Genomic DNA, 19,191 nt, shown 5'->3' on the forward strand with positions numbered 1-19,191 from the left:
GTGGGCCGTTGTCCAAAAATCCCCCGTTTTGTCCCTGCCCTGTCAAAAACAAAGTCTTTTTTAGTAGTTTCTGGTTTTCTCTTTGATTCTGTTTTAACACTACGATTTGAAATCTTGTACCAACATACAGTGTTTTTGATCCGTTTGAGTATCTCGTAACTTTTTCTTTTCATCCAAAGTGGTGCAAGTGCTCTTTGTAGATAAGACTCACAATCTGTTCAAGATCCCTCTTTGTGATTATCACAACGTAAATACAGGAGGGCCTGTGCACAGGTGGCAGTGCTGGGCTGACGGTAACCAGACTAGACTGATGTCTGCACATGGAGAAGAAATCACCGCTGTAATGTGCCAGAAAAGCAAAGTCTTTTTTTTTTTTTTCCAACTATGTCAGGTTCACTGAAACATTGTGCAGCTGAGATTTTTCACAGGAGATGGCAAAGTGCAAAGGAATGGGCCAACTTTAAGACAGCAGCGTAGTCAAACTTTGTTAAATATCATTAAGTTGTGTAAATTGAAGGCGGTCTCCCAGTGACTGGTTCTAACAAATATCACCTGTGTCTTAAATAGGGCAGCCAGGGGTGTCGAAATCACTGCTGTGTGACTGGCTCTTTCTAAATAAAAACATGTACAGTACATACACATCTGGGTGTACCCCAGTGATTCGCAGTGACAGATATTTCTGAGCAGCATGATTCGTTGTGTAACGGAGCCCAGCATTAGTCTCCATAAGAGGACAATATTAGAGAAAAGGTAAAGGAAAATGGAAGGAAAACTGGAGTGAAATGCATCACTCTAGCAGAGACTTTAGATTGAATCTCATTGACTGAATTTACATTAATGTAGTTAACTCACACATGGGATGCTTGTAATTAAATTACTCTGCCATGTTGTTGCAAAACTGCAGGCTGTTTGTTTCTCTTTGGCGTGGAGTTAGGGTCAGAGTTTTTTGGTTTTTTTTCTTTGTGGTTTTTTTGTTTGATTACTTTGCACTGCAGCCAGCAATCCATCTCTTAAACTCTTAAACAGATTTAGGCTATTACTTTAATAAAGCTTACACAGATAGTAATTAGTAGTATATCGTGATACAAACTGCTGATAAGTAAAGACTGAAACCTATTACCGTCACTGGAAACTGCTCTCAATGTGAATTTGGTTTGCTCTGCATTTTTTTTTACTTTTATTATCTTAAAGCTTAAAAGAAAAAAACTCACATTTGACGTTCTACTGTGAAACCTGTTTGTCAAGAATAAAAAAGAAAAGAAATATTCAGAGATTCCTTTATCTTACTGTTTTGAAAAGTGAACAAACAAACAAAATCAACTGCATTTTTATTTAATTCTCGTCTTTAAAAATCTTGTCAGATATGTGTGATTATGATTTTTGTTGTTTTTATCAACAGCCTGCCGGTTCGTATTCACACTCATAACTACCAAATGGATCTGATAATTAGAAGGCCAAGATCCACAAGAGGGGCAGACAATTATTCTGTTTAATACAAACACCTGCGGGATGTCGCTGGAAAGATGTGAGGCATCATTTCTGATAGTGTACAACCAGTTTTCTTCGAAAATCTGATTTCTTTGTTTTTATTTCCAATCGCAACACAGAAATAAAACACTAAATCAGAACAAGTGTTGAGCTGTTTATCGTATCTGTGTGTCGGTCCTCAGAATGCAGCTTTGGGCTCCTGGTGCTCATCTGCAGTTATAAACCTAGCTGTCTGAGCTTTTCCCCCTATTTAGGGGTCTCTGTCTCCCCTCCCCTCATCCCTCACGGTAGTAGATGGCCTCCTCGCTCTGGGTTGGAGCCCACCTTTAAACAGCTAGACAGGACTGGGGTTTGCCTTTAGCCGAACGATGGAGTGGAACAATAGGAACGTGTGACATAGCCTGTGTGTACGAGGAGGCCCACGTCTGCCCAAAACACATGTATGAACACGTGACGGCGTTGTGTTGATGCGACTGGCTTCAGCCTCGGCCTGCCAGGTAGCAGAGAGAGGGCACTGGACGTCCACGGTATGCACAGCTGTACTGTTCGTTCATTTTTACCCCTCCTGTTTTTTTGTTTTTTTATTTACTCCGCTGCTGTTTTTCCCAACACGGCTTTGTACCTCTGGGGTTTGCTCGATGCATATGTCTGTACATCACGTTCATTGCTGCTTCCATGCTTCCTGCTGTTTGTCTTTCGGGGCAAACCCTTTGTCTGCCTCAAGCCTTTATACAGGGTGGCTGGGATGCAGCCTGCGAGGAGGTGTGTGTGTGTGTGTGTGTGTGTGTGTGTGTGTGTGTGTGTGTGTGTGTGTGTGTGTGTGTGTGTGTGTGTGTGTGTGTGTGTGTGTGTGTGTGTGTGTGTGTGTGTGTGTGTGTGTGTGTGTGTGTGTGTGTGTGTGTGTGTGTGTGTGTGTGTGTGTGTGTCTCCATTCATGATAAAGCATCTCTAAATATATGTATGCAGTTTTTTGATTCATAAGCTGCTAGGCTGACGGCAGCATTGACCTTGGCGGGTTTTGAATGTGTGTGGAAAGGAGATAAAGAGAGAGAGAGAGATTCTGCATGTGGGAAAGCTGGGTTTTTTTCACCGTTATATTATTCTATCTAAATTTTCTTATGATCCCAATATTTCAGTTATTTGCCATCGAGGAGGATGCACAGCCCTCCCTCCAAATATATGTTTTCTCACCCCGCAGTGGCTCCCCAGGACAAGGATCTTGCTTGTTTTGGTTTTTTTTCCTCTTTCTTTTAGCATATTCTACATTCATATGGAAATGGGGGGCAGAGGAGGGACAGAATCTCACATCAACTTGATCTGCTCATGAATAGCTGCCAGTGTTTGGATTGACCCAGAGCTGGCTTAAAGGCACTGCCCAGCCTCTGCCCTCAGACCACAGGACTGAGAGCGGAGTGCATTTTCTGCAGCAGTACACGTCTGCATCGTCGCATACACACACACACACACACGCTTACACCAAAGATGAAAAAGCAAATGCTCATAATTGTTCTCGTACAATTAGATACACTTGAGCACTTGGAAACACTGAGCGCCGTCTCATTCTCTGTCATTGTCTCTGTCCTGCACATACACAGACAGCCATGCTAAATCCCTGGGAGAATCCGGTGTTGCAATCCTCTTTTTTTTTTTCCCTCTCTCTCTCTCTCTTACAAATTCTTTCTTTATTTCATTAACCCTCACTTCCCTCTTTTGCCCACTGAAACGGCCACTGTACCGAAATGATTGTGCTGCTTTAGCATTAGAGCCAAGTTTGTTTTTAAGATTCAACTTTGGTTGTTTTTTTTATGCATTTTAATTGTTGAAGTGGTCAAATTATGAATTATTTTAAATTTAAAGATAGTTTTATTCTGTTGCAATATTTATTTGAAACAATTAACAGTTAAACTACACAATTCTGTGTTTATCTGAATTTGACTTTAAGAGCAAAATATCTTAATCGTGAAACAATTTCTGTATTTTCTTAGGGTCACTGCAGTTAAAAGAGAAATATATATTTCACTGTGAAGCATCTAAAAATATTAACATTACAACGAAAAAAAATACAGAGACATGTTTTCGAGGCTTTAAGGTTTTTGTGGTTTTATGTGAGTAGATAAATATTGTATTAAGAATTTTTTCCAAAGTCTGCATTCTCACTGAGAAAATGCACAGGCCTTGATTGGATTAAGATCATTTGTTTTTACTCTGCTGTCTGTGAATTAATATTGAATTTTAGGAGTCCCGTTTCTAATAAATTTTGAGTGTGTTTCCTTCCTGAGCGTCTCTGGTACAAAGGGCCTCCCAGACCGAACTGCTGCGGTTGGATCTAGCAGCAGGGATCCATCAAACAAGATTTGTCTCGGTGGATATGCTGGTTTTGTCCTTCAGGATTAGAGCCCACCACCCATATTCAAGCCTTGTCTGAGTTACTCTGTCTTTTATATACCCAGACAGTTACCAAAAGTGTGCCTTTTAGAGTTTTCTTTAATTTAGGAACATATTAGCTGGCTGCTTTTCTTTCCAGTCTTTTTAAAATGGTATGTACTATTTAAATTATTTCAGTGATCGACACATTTTACAAACTATAAAATACTAAGTAGGATGAAGTAAATGAAAAGTGCAAAATGCTGTTCTTATTCATTTGAATTAAATACCAGATTCTTTTTTAAAATCACACAAGTATTTGAAGATACCATTTTTTTTGTTTATTTCACAAATACTGCAAGATATGCTTTTATATATCACAATGACATTTATTTAGATTTTATCTTGTTGCGTTTCTTATTTGGTAATTAATAAAGTTAAAATGCTAAACATTAAATTCAACACACTTTTTTCTGGTAAATTTGGCTTCATAAAATAGCATGGCTATTTTTGGAATCTCACGGTGAAGTTTGTACTATTTTTCTGGTCATTACATTGTCACAGTTCAGTGTTAAATTTAGTCAGTGTGGTGCATGGCATGTTGTAGCTCGGCTATAGGCACAAGTGTCCAGTCTCGCTCTATAAAAAGAGCAACGTGTTGAAGGAGGGCCTCAATGTGTGTGTGAGCTGTTTTGTCTCTCCATTAGCACCCATTCAAGAGACAAAGAGTTAGAGAAGCAGACGATGGGCTTGTTAACACACAGGCATTAGTGAATTAGTGTGTGTCTTTGTGAGGGAGGGGACACTCCTCTAGTGTTATGACGGGAGTCTTTCACCGACGATACACTCCACTCCAACACCACAAGTGTCCGGCCACTGAATAGGGAGGATTTGTTGCTCTACACCTAATTAAACAGTGCTTTGAGTGGTGGTTGTGGTGGGAGGCCCTTTGTTCCAACCCACCTTCTAAAGCACCTTCGAAAGCTTAATGTTTGACTTTGGTGTCAGTGATGGTGTGGCCAGAGACCCAGGCTTACTGTGACAAATACACGATAATCACAGCTTCAGACTGTTTGGATCTACAGGGTTATCCATACTGTAGTCCATCTCATAAATTACTGTAAGTTCTATGTTTTGTGTTATTAAAAGGACACCCTATTTCTACAGTCATGATCAAATCCGACCTATTTAACTGTGCTTTAATATTGTAAAATGTTAATAAGAAGTCACTATTTAAATGTGACAGTTTTCCATAGTTACCAGTGTGAATATAGTAAAGATGTTTTGGATGTGCTTGGCATTGTGGATTTTGAGCAGGGCTGACTCTAGGGGGTTTAGGAGATTATGATGCCCTCTGTGCTTTGTGCAGCAGCCTATGGGCTTGACCTGAGGGAGGGAGATGCACGCTTTTGTGGCCCTGAGAAGGGCCAACAGATCATGAGCAATGGTGTCTAAGTTAGTTCAGCTCAGACTGGTCTGTTGATATGGTGATTGACTGGGTTTGCATTTGCCTTTCATTAGTTCTCAGCTTGTCATCTGAATTCCACCTGGAACACAGTTATATTTTTGCAGTTTATTAATACTGCATGAAGAGTAGGTTTTTGTCGAGCCTTTATTTTGTTTAAAATTTATTTCACACAATTCGTGAAGTAATTTTTTTCTCAAAGGCGTGACGTCTCCCAGGGTTTCAGTGCCTTTGAACTGATGAGGCCTGTCACCCTGACAACGACAAGAATTTCATTAGTTTAGCCTACGGTCTAAATGCTGTTTGAGATTTTTAAAACGTATAATTTTAAAACTGTAAGTTAGATAGATTTGAGGCAAAAAAGACTACATTTTTCTCTCTGTCTGTCTCTCATGTGTGTATAAATATACATACATAAATATATATATATATATATACACACACACACACACACACACACATATTCTTGCATTTGTGACAGCAGTCATCTAAATTGTCCACCTTCTACTGTGACATTAAACACATTAGCACATAAGCTAACATTAAAATGAGTGGTAGCTGTTCAGATGTGTCACATGCAAGCTGCAGTCACACGGTTCGCTGGGTGCCCAATCTGCATTCAGGAAAGAGGGACAGGATCAGTTCAGAGACGAGGGAAAAGTATCCGAAATCAGAGCGTCGGGGCTGGAGCTGCTCATCCTTTGCAAACTCTCCACTGCATTTGGTTAGCTTTGCTGCCTCATTCTGATGTCTGAGTGCTGCTGACACAGGGTCATGTCTTTACAGCAGTGAGTGCAGACGTGGTGGAGCAGCACTTGGCATTCGGCTGCCACCGTTTCCAGGCAGGATGATGGTGATGATGGGACGCTGGTTTACTTGTGTGTTCCGGGGAACATCTGCCCACAGTGATGTTGTTCGGCTGTGTGTGTGTGTGTGTGTGTCTGTGTGCGGTGCAGAGACAGTGAGCTGCAAAGAAATCCAACCCTGGTCTTTGTCATCGTTCACTGCATTTATGCTGTATTTGTCAGTTAGTTACAAACAAATTGTGTCAATATGAAGAGTGCCAAATCTGTGAGTTTGACTTTCGCTTCTGTACAATACTCTGGGATAATTTAGGATGATGAGAAAAAACGACTTCATCAAAAGGAATAAAACAATTGTATTTCTGTATTTATTTCATCATGTGGAATTGCAAGACACATTCAAGAAAAAACTACAATTTGGAATTGGTTTATAGAGTATAAAATGATTTTAGGTAAAACTGGAAATATATAAAAGGCTGCCCTAATGTATTTTGCTTCCTATTACGCACAAAGAACATCGTTTCACATCTTTATTTAGTGTGTTGTACCTCTGTATCATATTGGCTCGTGTTTGTGTGTAATATGAGATAGGAGGGTTGAGCATGTCTCTGTGGTAGATTTGGCCGACTCGTCCCTGTCGGTGTGTTGTATGTTGGTTCAGTTCGGAGATCCCCACCCCTCCACCACACAGCCCCCATCTCCATTGTTGATCAGTCGGCTCTATTTTCAACATGCCACTTCTGTTGTTAGTATAAAACAGGCCTGTGTTTTTTTTTTTCTTATCCAGAAGGATTAGTAACATGCTGCACTATTTTGACATATCATTTATATTGCACTTGTCTGTAGTTCATCCTAATTTCAGGATTTCAAGCAGAAGGCATTGCAGTTACATTTCTTGATGTTAAATAATCACAGCTTTAACAATTGGTTTTACCTTTGAAAATGCTACGTTGATTTAAGGATGTTAGAACATTTTCTTTCAAATGGAAATCATTCAATATTGAAAACGGTGATGTCAGATTTATTGCACCTTTTTTCTATTACAGAAGTAATCTGTAGCATTTCTTATTTTTTGCATCATAATTGTGAGAATTATTTACATCTGTGAAAATGTGTTTCTCACATCATGATGCTAAACTGATTTTTAATCACATAAAACCAAAAGTAATTAACTGCTAATGTGGAGTTGTTGCGAATAGGTTTCTGCAGGTTGCTTTTCTGCTGGTTTAATTCCATAATTTCATTTCCTATAAATCCACATTTTTTTTAAACGGACCTCCTACCGTAGCCCTTTGGTTTTGTGCCGTTTGAATGTGAGTTGTGGTAGCAGCGAGAAATTCGGAGGCAGGCCTGGTACTCACTGTGAGAGCGGCTATGATTGTTGTGCGAACACAATGCCTTTGCGTTCTTACTTCACTGGTTCTTTTGCTTTCCTTCCTCTGCCTTTGAATTTGCTCATTTTCTGCCCTGTTTTGTTCCCCCTTCTGCCCCCTTTGATTGGCCCCTGCATAGCAACTCGTCACATGAAGCACTGGAGCTGCAACTGCTCCTCTTTGCAGGCTCTGCTTTCTAAATCTAATGCTTAGTAGGATGTTTACAGTCATCAGAGCAATTTTCTTTTCACCTTATGCGCTTTATTTTTAACCCTGTTTATGACGTTAAACATTTACATTTTCTTAACCAGACAGATTGATGTATTACATCTATTTTCAACATATTCTGTCAAAATATTTAAAAGATGTCTGCATTTTGACATGGAAATAAATCACTTAGAATAATTAAAGGATTTGATTCTATATATTTATTTTGCAAAATGTAATGTCTTAGATAAATTATAAAAATAATTCAGCAATTAATTTTTCCTTCTTTTTCCTTTTTAGTCTGTTTCTAGTGTTGAGTGTGAATGAAAAAGAAGGGGGTTGCAAGTCGTTACAGCCACGCGTCAATTAAAAAACAGAATGAGTTTTGTTTTATGAATCAGATTGAACAAATAGTCACCTTATCCGCGGCCTCGTCCCACATTGAACAATATTGATATGTTGACATTGATCGTCTCACCTTTTACTAAAACTGTCAACAAAGCTCTCGCCTGGCTTCTCTCTCTATCGTCCTGTCAGACGCATGTATGCTCATCCATAACCATTTAGTGCAAGGGGTCAATATGTAAACGCACACATTTTATGTAATTAGACACAGATATAATTTTAACTGCCTTGAAATAATGATTAGATTCAAATAATTGCTGTCAATTGCCAAGATTTGAGTAATTGACAGCATTTTGACTTAAAATTATAAATAGTCATGTACTAGTTTGGTTCACATAATATAATAAATTCTGCATTTTTTTTCTTATTTTTAGATATAAAACTAATTGGAAAAAATAAAAATAACCTGGTAGTTCAAAATATACAAATGCAACCCTGTCACAAACAGAAATGAATTATAAATTAATGTAAAGTTTTTATCTAATTTTCTCTACATAGTATTTAAATATTTCATACAAACTGTTCAGCTTCATTTTAGGAGTGCAGCAAATACATTAAAATCTGAGCAGTTAATTGCTTCACACATCTGATTACAAATAATTTCAGCTGCTTCTTACGTGAGTTAGTTTTTGACTTTTTGCACTATTACATGATTTAAATCTTTAGCATAATTAAGCATTAAATATAATTTCCCTAAAATTGTATTCTAAAACATTTAACTCATTCAGTGCTCACTGAAGAGTGACTAAATCTTCTAAACCTCATTTCTGCTTGACAAAAAGTCAGGCCACATCAGGATTAATCTTAGCAGGAATTATTAAAACAAAACATTTGTTTCAATTAAAAATGACATTCTTACAAGTAGTGAGAAAAGAAATCTCAGCTCTGGGCCCACAACATAGACCTGAGACGAGAGAGGGGAAAAAAAATGCTTGCTAAGCTATCCGTTTCACACACGCAGGGACAGAAGGTTCGATATTCATTCGATCGATGAATGAAAAGGCACAATGGCAAAATCGGACGGGCTCCTTTTCAAATCCACGTCTCCAATGTCCCCCCGCCACCCCTCCACAGTCTGCAGTCGCTGGGCGGCTGGTATGGCAGGCAGAGAGAGAAAGAGAGAGAGAGCAGAGCAAGGGTTACATCAAGGCTGCTCCCTGGACCGTGCAAACAAGTCTAGACCAGTGACCTGTTCAATGGCTCCTTTTGAGGAGTGGGGCAAGTTCGGTCAGAGCGAGGAGAAAGGCAGGCATAGCCTCTTTTCACTGCCGAAGCAGCTCACAGCTCGCGATCGACAGGAGGTAAGGAGGGCCGGGAGGGCAGGCATCTGCTTCCATGGTTACGGGCCGGGTATGGGGACCCTACTATTGAGGAAGCTCCGTTCTCATGCTCCCACAGAGGCAATGTCACGCATTTTAAAAATGCGTCAGGCCGGGGCGAGGACCATATCCACCAGCGGTAGAGTCGCTCTTTGAGAGGGGAAATAAAATGATAGCACGTAGGTTTGAGGAGGGGAGAAAAGAGTAGGGGGAATGCTTTGGGATGGGGGTGGCAGCATGTGCTTGAGAAGGGAAAAAAAATGCGTCACATGATCGTGGCAAGTCCTAATTCAAAGTAAGATGTTTTTTTTCGGCAATCTACGATGATGTTCTCAAATTTGCTGGCTCTGTTTTTTGCTGCTTTTGGGGTCAAATTGTATTGTTCTGTTGAAGTCAGAGTCACAGATGATTTATCCTCTGAGGGAGCAAAGGTCAAGGTTTATGTGGTGAACTCCTTTGTTGAGGGGCAGATACCATGTTAATGAGGATTTTCTCCATCCAGCAACTTTCATGTTTTAAGCTTAAAAAGAGGGAAGGGAAATAATCTGTTGCTTTTTTGGCAGGAATGCAGTGTTCAATATGTATTGTTTGTAATTAGCAGAAAACTGTAACCTGGTGAAATGTCAAGCATTTATATTCAGATCAGATGTAGCAAAGTTTGCATATTTGCGACAATAACAGAAGAATGTGTGTGACATTTTTGGATTGCAAATCAGTTGCATGTGAGGAGTCACATCTGTCTGTTTGTTTGTTGATTTGTTTGTGTTTGGGCACAAGCTGTGTGTGTGTGTGTGTGCCGAGTTGAATGGATGCTTTGGGCTTTTCTTCATGAAGGAGGGGTGTGTTGGAACGTTGAATTTGGTCATGCAGCTGACGCTTTACCCCCTAACACACTCCAAACAGAACGGACAGATGGCCGGCCCTCAGGAAGGGCTCGGGGCGTTGGATTTGCTCTCAGACCGTGGGAAAGTCTTTGGCTGACTTCACCTGCTCAGGGAGCTGATGTGACTGGATTAAACAGCAATGAAAGAAGTGAGAAATTAAAACTAGCACGGACAACGGTGCACAGGGCTTTGTGAAAGTGTGAGCATTTTCCTCATATCGTTCCTCTAAATGTTTAAGAAAGAGGAAAATGGGACAAAAAGATTTATTATTTGAATTTGCATTTTTTTTAAGGATAACAATCATGTCATGGAGAATATTATTTTCATTAATGTGTGTGCAAAGGGAGACAGGGTGAATGGGTTCATTTTATCTGCTGCATATGTCTTTGTATTCCTAATTGGAAACAGTTGATCCTCAGTTTGTTGGGACATTAGACATGATGTTTGGCCATCTCACTCTCTGCTTTTGATTATCTCTCTCTCAGAGAGATGGCCATGTGCATGCTTTGATTTATTATTATTAAAAAAGAATGGGGCCGTTTGTCAGGCTTTCATCTGATTGATGCTGAGATGCATGCACACTTCAAATTCATACACATAAGAAACCACAGGCTGTGCATTTAATGGGTCATTAATTATCTATTTGAAAGTGCAATAAAGTTAGATGGATTATCTTCTCTGAAACAGTGTTTTTGCTCATTTCATTAAGAGTGGGAATGTTGGAATTTATGAAGACGCCACTTAAAGGTGTGCTGACAAGTGTGAAACGCCATTTCAAGCCATACAAATGAATGATCAAAAACCAAAATCACTGTCATAACTGAGATAATGATCAGTGTAGCATGAAGTCCAGACAGGTAGCTCTTTATTCACCACTCAAGGATTCCCCTCTGTGATCTGAGTGTAGCTTTTAGGACAAGAAAAAGAGCATTCACTGCATACACCATCAGCTCCACTGTGGATATATATCAGTTTATATTGGTATTGAATCAGATATTATTTTTTGAGGCTACAAGTTGTTGTAAGCCTGTCATCATACTTGTCCTAAATATTTTGAGGTGTGCGTGTGTGTGTGTCCTGTGCATGTGTGAGATTAGTGGCGTTACTGTCCAACAATTCAAGCCCACTGGCATCTGATGAAAAAATAATTTTTACTCTTCTTTAAGATTATTCTTTGTGGTCTTATTTGTGGTAGTGAAGTTAAATTTGCCAAACATATTTGTGCACTGGCAAATAACTGCAGAGATAACATGTTTATGACGCCAGTTCAGGCGTCTCCAAATGTTGATTTATAACCACAAGAATCCTTGATTGCTACTGCTTTGAGGGCCATGCTTTCAATGAAATACTTCATTGCAGTTTGACTACAAAAAGTAGAGTGCATAAGAGTTCAATTTGGGCACGAGTCAAGTGCTCTCCATCTGAGAAGGGTGTGTGTGGGTGTTGTCGGGTGGAGGGGGCTATAGAGAACTAATCTAATGTGGTTATGTGCTGAGCAGTGCAGTGAGTGTTTGACAAGAAATGTGAACTTGACTCTGCAGTGCTCAAGAGAGTGTTCAGGAAGTCTGAGCTATTTAGTAGAAGGTGTGTTTTTCTCTTTACGTTTAACCAAAGCTGCCTTATTTCTGGGAGTGATTTATGGCCGAAGTATTATTTCATACGCTTGATTTGATATTCATTAGCACCACATTCCTTATCAGCGCAGCGATGATGGGACAGTATCAGTAAGAATTTAGATGACACCGTTGTTTCTTTTCTTTTGTTTTTCTTTTTCCTTTCTCTCACCGCTAAAATGATGTTACTCAGACTAAGCACCTGATTCAAAGAGGTATGATATTTCAGCTTTTTTTTTTATTATTGTATGTGCTAATCTCAGGCTCTCAAAAATGTCTGTGCAAAATCCGTAACAAAACACAACTCCTGACTGCAGAGCGACGTAGCACTGATGGAGCTGGTCTCTGACAGTGGACGAACACTAATTGGGTTACTAGAGCTCGTTCCCTATTCACTCATACACTGTGTATAAATACACACTAAGAGACATTTTGTGCTCTGGCCCCGCTGACCTGTTCACATCATGGTTTATTTTTATAGTGGTAATTTGCCATTGGCCCAATGGTTTGGTTTCAGAGGCCCACATCATTAATCATGGAGGGCATTACTGCAGTATAATTACACTTTCTCTCAGTGAACCCACAACATTTCCCGCGTGTGTGCTTTCTATAACGCTAACGCAGTCGGGATGTAGTCGGCTCCAAAGTATGCTCAACACAACAGTAAAGGAGAGAGAGTCTCGTCTATTGAGCTGAAATATTGCACACTGTTGTATATCCAGAGAGCAATATAGATATAATATCCTCATATAAAATGCATGCATCAATCTCCTCCTTAACCACACCTGTGAAGAACAACTGAAAGAGTCGTTTTAACAGTAACTGTCCTGGTGTTGATTGACTTCACTGGATCCTCTTAAAGAATGTCGTTCGACGGTGTTTGTAAGAAGTTAAGACTGGAGTTGACAATAATTGAAAACACAAACACCCCCGGAAACAAATGAATGTGTGTGTGAGGGGGTGGTGGTGGTGGTGGTGGTGGTGGGGTGACGGGTGGGTTGGAATCAGTGACAATGCTGTGTAACCCCTTTAAGATCATTATTCCACACAAAATGCACCCCCGGGGTGTGCGACACATTTCTGAATGGGCTCTTCCGCGGGATTTAACGGGTTAACAGCAGACAAAGGGAGCTGGGACCATGTAGCCCAGCAGGGGAGACCTCAGTGGAAACACCAGGCTGCCTTATAATCCCTGCGCTGTCCCATCCCGTTTGCTTTGCCTGCAATCACGGATGACTGACATGTGCTCTGTAAGTCTACATGGCTTTGGGGTGAGAGGAGCCACATGTTTTCAACTGGAGCGCATCTCACCAGAATTCCCTTCACTAACTCAGACACGCACACACACACCGTCGGGCCATTTGAGGATATTTCACACTTTTGGACAAGCTGGCAAAAGAAATGACAATTAAAGACAAATGGTTTAATTCCGAACGGATGGACATGAACTTTAAACAGATGCCTGACTTTATTGTCTTGACCAGCTGCATGTGATTTCACGCTGTAAGCCCTGATCCATCATACATATCTCGAAGTATACGGCGTACTGTACGTCTACATGTGTTTTAAAAGTCAGGGTGTAAGCTGGAGATCATTAAGGCCTAGCAGAGTTTATCCAGTTCATAGTGAAGTGTTGCAGTTGTCGGTTCCGCTAATGTTTGCAGCCCGTCTTTTGTCTGTGTTGTACTTGGCCAGACACAATCTGGCTTGCTATTTTGTTTTATGTAATATCATAGTCTTTTTGTCTGCGTGGAAAACTGCGTTCTTTTAAAATGATAAATCACAGCAGTTCTATTTTCTTTCATCAGAACCCTAGAGCTCTGTTTATGTGTTAGTAGAAGATTTATTTGTTTTCATACACTGAGTCAAGCTCAAATGTCTGTTTGATTGTTGTCTTGCGAAAGCATGCCATGTTAGACGAAATAATGGATTTTCACTTTCTGCATGAGAATATGAAGGTCATTAAGCATATTTATAATACAGATTTCTGTGTTATCTAAATGTAATAAGTTCTCAATAGTGCCTAAAAAAGATCTTGCTTACCTTCTTAAAATACTTGATTAATTCAGATACATTTCTAAATGAATTAAAACAGAACATAAAACTCAGTAATGTTTGCAGCAGAGCTAACTAAACATAACCACGCACAGCTGTTTTAAAGCTCAGTCGAAATATGAGGATTGGTCTCAGTAAACTATGTTGTTCTTTCTGTGTCAGGTATGAACTGATATTGAACACAAAAAAATGATTATTCTACATAACCAATTTCAACTCTGGATTATTGTGAATATATATACCATCCCTGTAATTAAAGTAAATGACAAAGCGAAAGTTCTTTTAAGCTACAAAGTTGTTAAATTAGGCTTGAATGCCAGGTTTCTCACTAATACTTGCTGTTTTGTACCTAAACTATTTCTTTAGTGGTAGGATATTTTCTGGATTTACAATTTTAATGAAACAAAATTAAGGACAGTGTTACCGACGGCAGAAAGTAATTTCCTGAACAGTCTTTGTCTTCTGCACAGCTGAGGGAAAAATAACTGAGCAATTACAGCAAGTATTTAACCTGTAATGTTTGCTCACTTTGGAATTCTGGGCAGCAAAATGAACAGATGGAAATACTTCATAGTGTTTTACAAAAATCACATCTGACAGTCTTCCGAGGTCCAATTCGGCTTCACGAAAAGCTTCATGTTAAAGGTAGTTTTTTGACCTCGCTGGTGTCTGTATGGTGCATTGTGGACATCTTTTAGATTCAGAGCATGTTTCCGGAACCAATCAGACGGCGCTTAAGAAGTCACTTACAAGCTAATGGTAATTTTCATTGGAAGGCAGTGCAAATTCACCTGCTCATTTACCTGCAAGTCACCTGCTTTATTAGCCACAATAAGAGCTGTGGAGACTTCCCACTATCTAATACCCAACTGCGAGCAAAAAGGCATCTAAGCTCAAACAGCCATTTAAAAATCATCAAATATTAATTCATGTCCCCTTGCGTATGAGTTTTAGCTTATTGACTGGTCCCTCCTAATTGTGTCTGATTGTTTTGCAAGGGCCTAATTAAAGTCTTGAATCAGCAATCATTTTTCCATAGTCCTTCACTAATTCCCATAATTTCCAGTGTTCTTCTTGCCATTGTCAGACGATTGCTTTGATAATGAGAGCCTGTGCAGAGGGATTATCTTTGGGAAAGCATTTGGTGGGGACACACAGAGAAAAGGTATCATTATGATAACTGCCTTCTCTGCCTCCTAAATGAGAAGTCATCCTTAATGTAGTCGATTACGGTCCGCTCATGTGGAGGTAGCCTGCGGAAAATTATTTGTGCCATATAATGTTCTGAGGTTCTTCGAAATGTGCACACCTGTCGCAACGATCTCATGACGGAAAGAAGCAGAGAACTGTCCCTTTGGTTTGGCAGTGTTGCTGATGTGGGTTTTAACACAGAAATGAAGGTACACTGATTCCTCAGGTAACCTTTAGAAATAACCAGTCACACTAAAACTGTATAACTGTGTGTGCAATTAAAGTAATAATCAAATAAATCAGAATTGAATACAGAATAATGACATAACCCTTTTGTGTCTCTTTTTGTCTGAAGTGTTTTGAATGTGCTGTGTTCATGAGCCCCTTGTGTTTTAGCTCTCCTACACTTTTCACCTCTATTGGTTTGCTATTGTGTTGTATATTTGAAATGCACTAAAAGCAACAGTACACTGCTCTATAGTAGCCTCCAGATTAAATGTTGTTTTGCTTTTAATGTCAAGAGCATTTGTCAGTTCTCTCCACAAGTGTCTCTTTCAAGTGCCAGACCACATGAATAACAGCAAATGTTAAAATCAAAACTGTGCGCTTACCTACTCACGTCTTCTAATGAGCCTGTAATGATAAAGGAATATATCTAAATACTACAAAGGAATATCCTCGAAGCTATTCTTCTTTAAAGAACATAACCACATAGGTGGCTTCTTAAGGGACTGTTTGGTGTCCATATTTTACGAACTCATGTGAGTGTTGAGTGTTCAATTTTCAACCACATAAATAGCTGTAACCAAGTCACACAAAATGTTTTAAATGTTTACGGAGATTCATTATTGATTTCTGTAGTATATTTAGTTCCTTAACATTTCTGTTCAACATTCATGCACTGGATTGGATGACATTATATCCTTATTGTGCCAGTTCCGTCACTATGTAAATGCTAAACTAAGCCTTTCGTTTCTTTATTGTTTTTGTCTTATTGCCTGAGCAGCCTGATAGGAGACAGCGGTAATTAAAACACAAGGCCAGGTCACGAGGTGAGCTGAACACACAATAAAAAGCTCTCAGAGATTCCAGGACGAAGGTGCCACACAGTCCAATCCATTTTAATTGTCGTTTGAATTAATTTGGAAACGCTCAGGTCAATTAAGAAGATGCATTCCTCTGGCTGTTTGTAATGTCATATTCATCGATCCACAGAGGTTACTTTATGCACTCATGTGTAGGATACATTTATGTTTCTGAAACTCCGCCGTTTGGAATTCATTAGGTATTGATCCCTTTTAGCGACGGTAAAAGCTCGGTCTGATAGCAGTCTTGTCTGAAGCCAGGTAATCAATTCAGTGCCATTCAGAAACAGATGCCCTTTTCTTTGTTATTGCTATGCATCTACATTTGATACTCTCACAAAAACATTGCTCGTGTCTCTATTATTTTACTGCTCAGACACCCTTTGTGTGTCAGTAGTAGAAAATGTTTCTTCTGTGGAAAATGTGTCAAGTGAAAAACTTGTGTGTGTCGGTGCAGTTTTAGTCTTGGCATGCTTTTTTGCTCAGTTTGTATGAGGTTTGGTTGTCTCCGCACAGCCTCTTCCTCTCCCTTCTACTCTCACAGTCTGATTCTTGCCCTCCATCTATCCCTCCTTGTGCGCCGATTGGCTGTCCGTTAGTCAGCTGCAGCCAATAAGCTGTGGTGTTTAGTCTGGTGCTAGGCAGCAGGATCAACAGACAGGTGGGTCAGGCAAAGTCATCGCCGCGGCTGGCTGCACGGCAAAGCTCTGTTAGCTTTTACAGCAACATTACCCTGGGTTAGCAGTCGCAGAACGTTATTTCTATAATCCTAAACAGTTATTCAGTGTTTGTGAACATCAACAGCTCTCCTTTAAAACCTCAGTGCTTAGAAGCACCGCTATGAGTGAACCCAGAGCTGTGTTCATGACTCTGAATTTTCATTTTGGCTTTTGTGCCAGATTAAACTGTGTTTTATTGTAATGTGTGCAAAGCAATGTTTGCATGCCTGTGACTCTGCTTTGTATCACGGGGCTCAGAAACAGCTACGATTTATGTTAATGCTACAACAACAGAATTTATCACATTAAATATGTGTGTCTTGACTCTCTTGTTTGTAGTTTACTTTTTTAGGTCAGCAAGTCGTATTTGTGATTGTGTTAGTCATATTTTATTTCTTTGTGAATCCTTGTCGCTGAACACTAGGGAAGAGAGGCCAGACGAGGGCATAGTAAGACTAAGTCTCCCTACAAGGGACAAACTGTATACAGCCTTCACTTTCTACTCTTTACCAGTAATAGTCTGCTTTTTTAAAAATTTACAAACTAACTCAGGAAACGGAGTCATCCAAAATATTCTTTCCAGAATGTCACATTTCAACATTATTGTGTTATTGGCAAAGCAAGTTACATTGAAACACTATGAAATGGCTCGGTGGCTCTGTCTCTCATTAGACTGAACTGTTTAAACTTCTGTCTGGATTAACCTGTTGAATGTTTTTCTGTCACTGCTTGAGGCAACATTAAATTAATGGAGATAAGGGCTTTGAGCCAAAAATAGCCTCCTGTCTCTGGTGTTCCTGTGGAGAATAAAAATGGCACAAATGATCTGCCTTTAGAATTTTGGCTGCCAGTGTGCACACTTTTGATCAAGATAATAATGATGTGTAATGTAGCAGAAAATGACAGTTGCCAAATGAACAACTCTGGACACAGAATACATATAGTGTTTGTTTACATTTTCTAAAAAGGTTTCTGCGCATGAGTGCTGTTATACAGATGTATGTTTCTGTCAGGGTATATTAACAGGACATTTAGTGAAGACTGACACTTGGAAGATGTAGCTTTTCTCAGCTTTTTATAATCTAAATTGTTGTTTCCACCTCTGTCTTTCCTCCCCCACTAACCAGAGATACACCGCATTTTATGGATTAGCAGATTGAGAAGTGTGTCTTGATTTTTTTCCACCCCTGTCTGGTTCACAATGGTATATTCCATCCCCAAGGGAAGTCCTTTACCCCCCATTCTCATTTGAACTTTGACCCCGGCCTCCTGCCTTTCAGGATATGAAATGACCCTCTCAGTGGGGGAATGTTTTGGAACTATTTTGGCCGAGTGTGTTCAACGTAAGCTGCAGCAGATGATGAGCTCAGATGGCTGCATGGCCATTTTGTTGAGAGGTCTGAGAGTTCTACTTTAATTATGCAATCAAATGCTAAGCTGCATGTGTGATAATGAGGATGAATGTATTTGCACTTTATTTCACTTTATATAGTCCACTGTACATGTGCAAAAGGGTTGTGCGACATTGATAAAGTGCTATGTTGGTTAATGAACCTCTCGGCGAGTCATAGCACTCCTCTCATATTTAATAAGCAGATGTGCCAATCATGGAAAATGATGAAAATGGCTAATCAGAGGAGCAGTTTCTCTAAATGTAAAAATCATCATGTTGTTGGTGAGGTGTGGAGAGCCAGCGTCTCCCCAGGTTGTCACAATTTCCTGCACAAGCTGATTTGGAATAAATGGTATTGTCAGGTATAACTGAACAGTCTGAACCGCAGAGACACACGGATATTTGTGTGATTTCATTTTGAAATAGAGAGGTGTTTACTGCATATGATTCAATCAGTGTAACCAAAACGGATTCTTCACTGTGATGGCGATGCACTTGCCAAGTTCGTGGCTGCAGGTGAATCAAATGTCTGTCCAGCTTCCTCCAGCAGCAGTAGAGATTTAATCAGTTGAAGGTGGATGCACAGTTTCAGGCTGTTTTTGATGACAGATAATGGCACAAACCACACATTAATCTTCAGTGCAGACTGCTTCACTAGCATTGTAATCACGTTGCACTTGTATCTTGGATGTTGATCTAAGTGTGTCCACCGGCTGGAGTCTGATCGAAATGTTTATACACATTATTCTGCATTATTGTTTAAATGCATGTCTGTCTTGGGTTCATTTGCCACCAGATTATCAAATGAGCGACAGCGAAGCCCTAAC

The 19,191-nt window shown here is 39.8% G+C and overlaps 1 long non-coding RNA gene across 3 annotated transcripts in view; it reads left to right on the top strand.

The window, feature by feature from the left end:
* Window positions 1-19,191, top strand: part of LOC127530469 (uncharacterized) — a 47,158-nt gene that overhangs the window by 10,249 nt on the left and 17,718 nt on the right. The window contains exon 1 of one of the 3 annotated variants that reach the window (XR_007937042.1): window positions 8,585-9,406. The exons of the other annotated variants lie outside the window; for them this stretch is intronic. This is a non-coding gene — a long non-coding RNA (uncharacterized LOC127530469). Of the gene's footprint in view, window positions 1-8,584; window positions 9,407-19,191 lie in introns of those variants that run through there. 3 annotated transcript variants of the gene reach the window in all.

The sequence above is a fragment of the Acanthochromis polyacanthus genome, chromosome 17, assembly GCF_021347895.1.
Source record: "Acanthochromis polyacanthus isolate Apoly-LR-REF ecotype Palm Island chromosome 17, KAUST_Apoly_ChrSc, whole genome shotgun sequence".
Lineage (NCBI taxonomy): Eukaryota > Metazoa > Chordata > Actinopteri > Pomacentridae > Acanthochromis > Acanthochromis polyacanthus.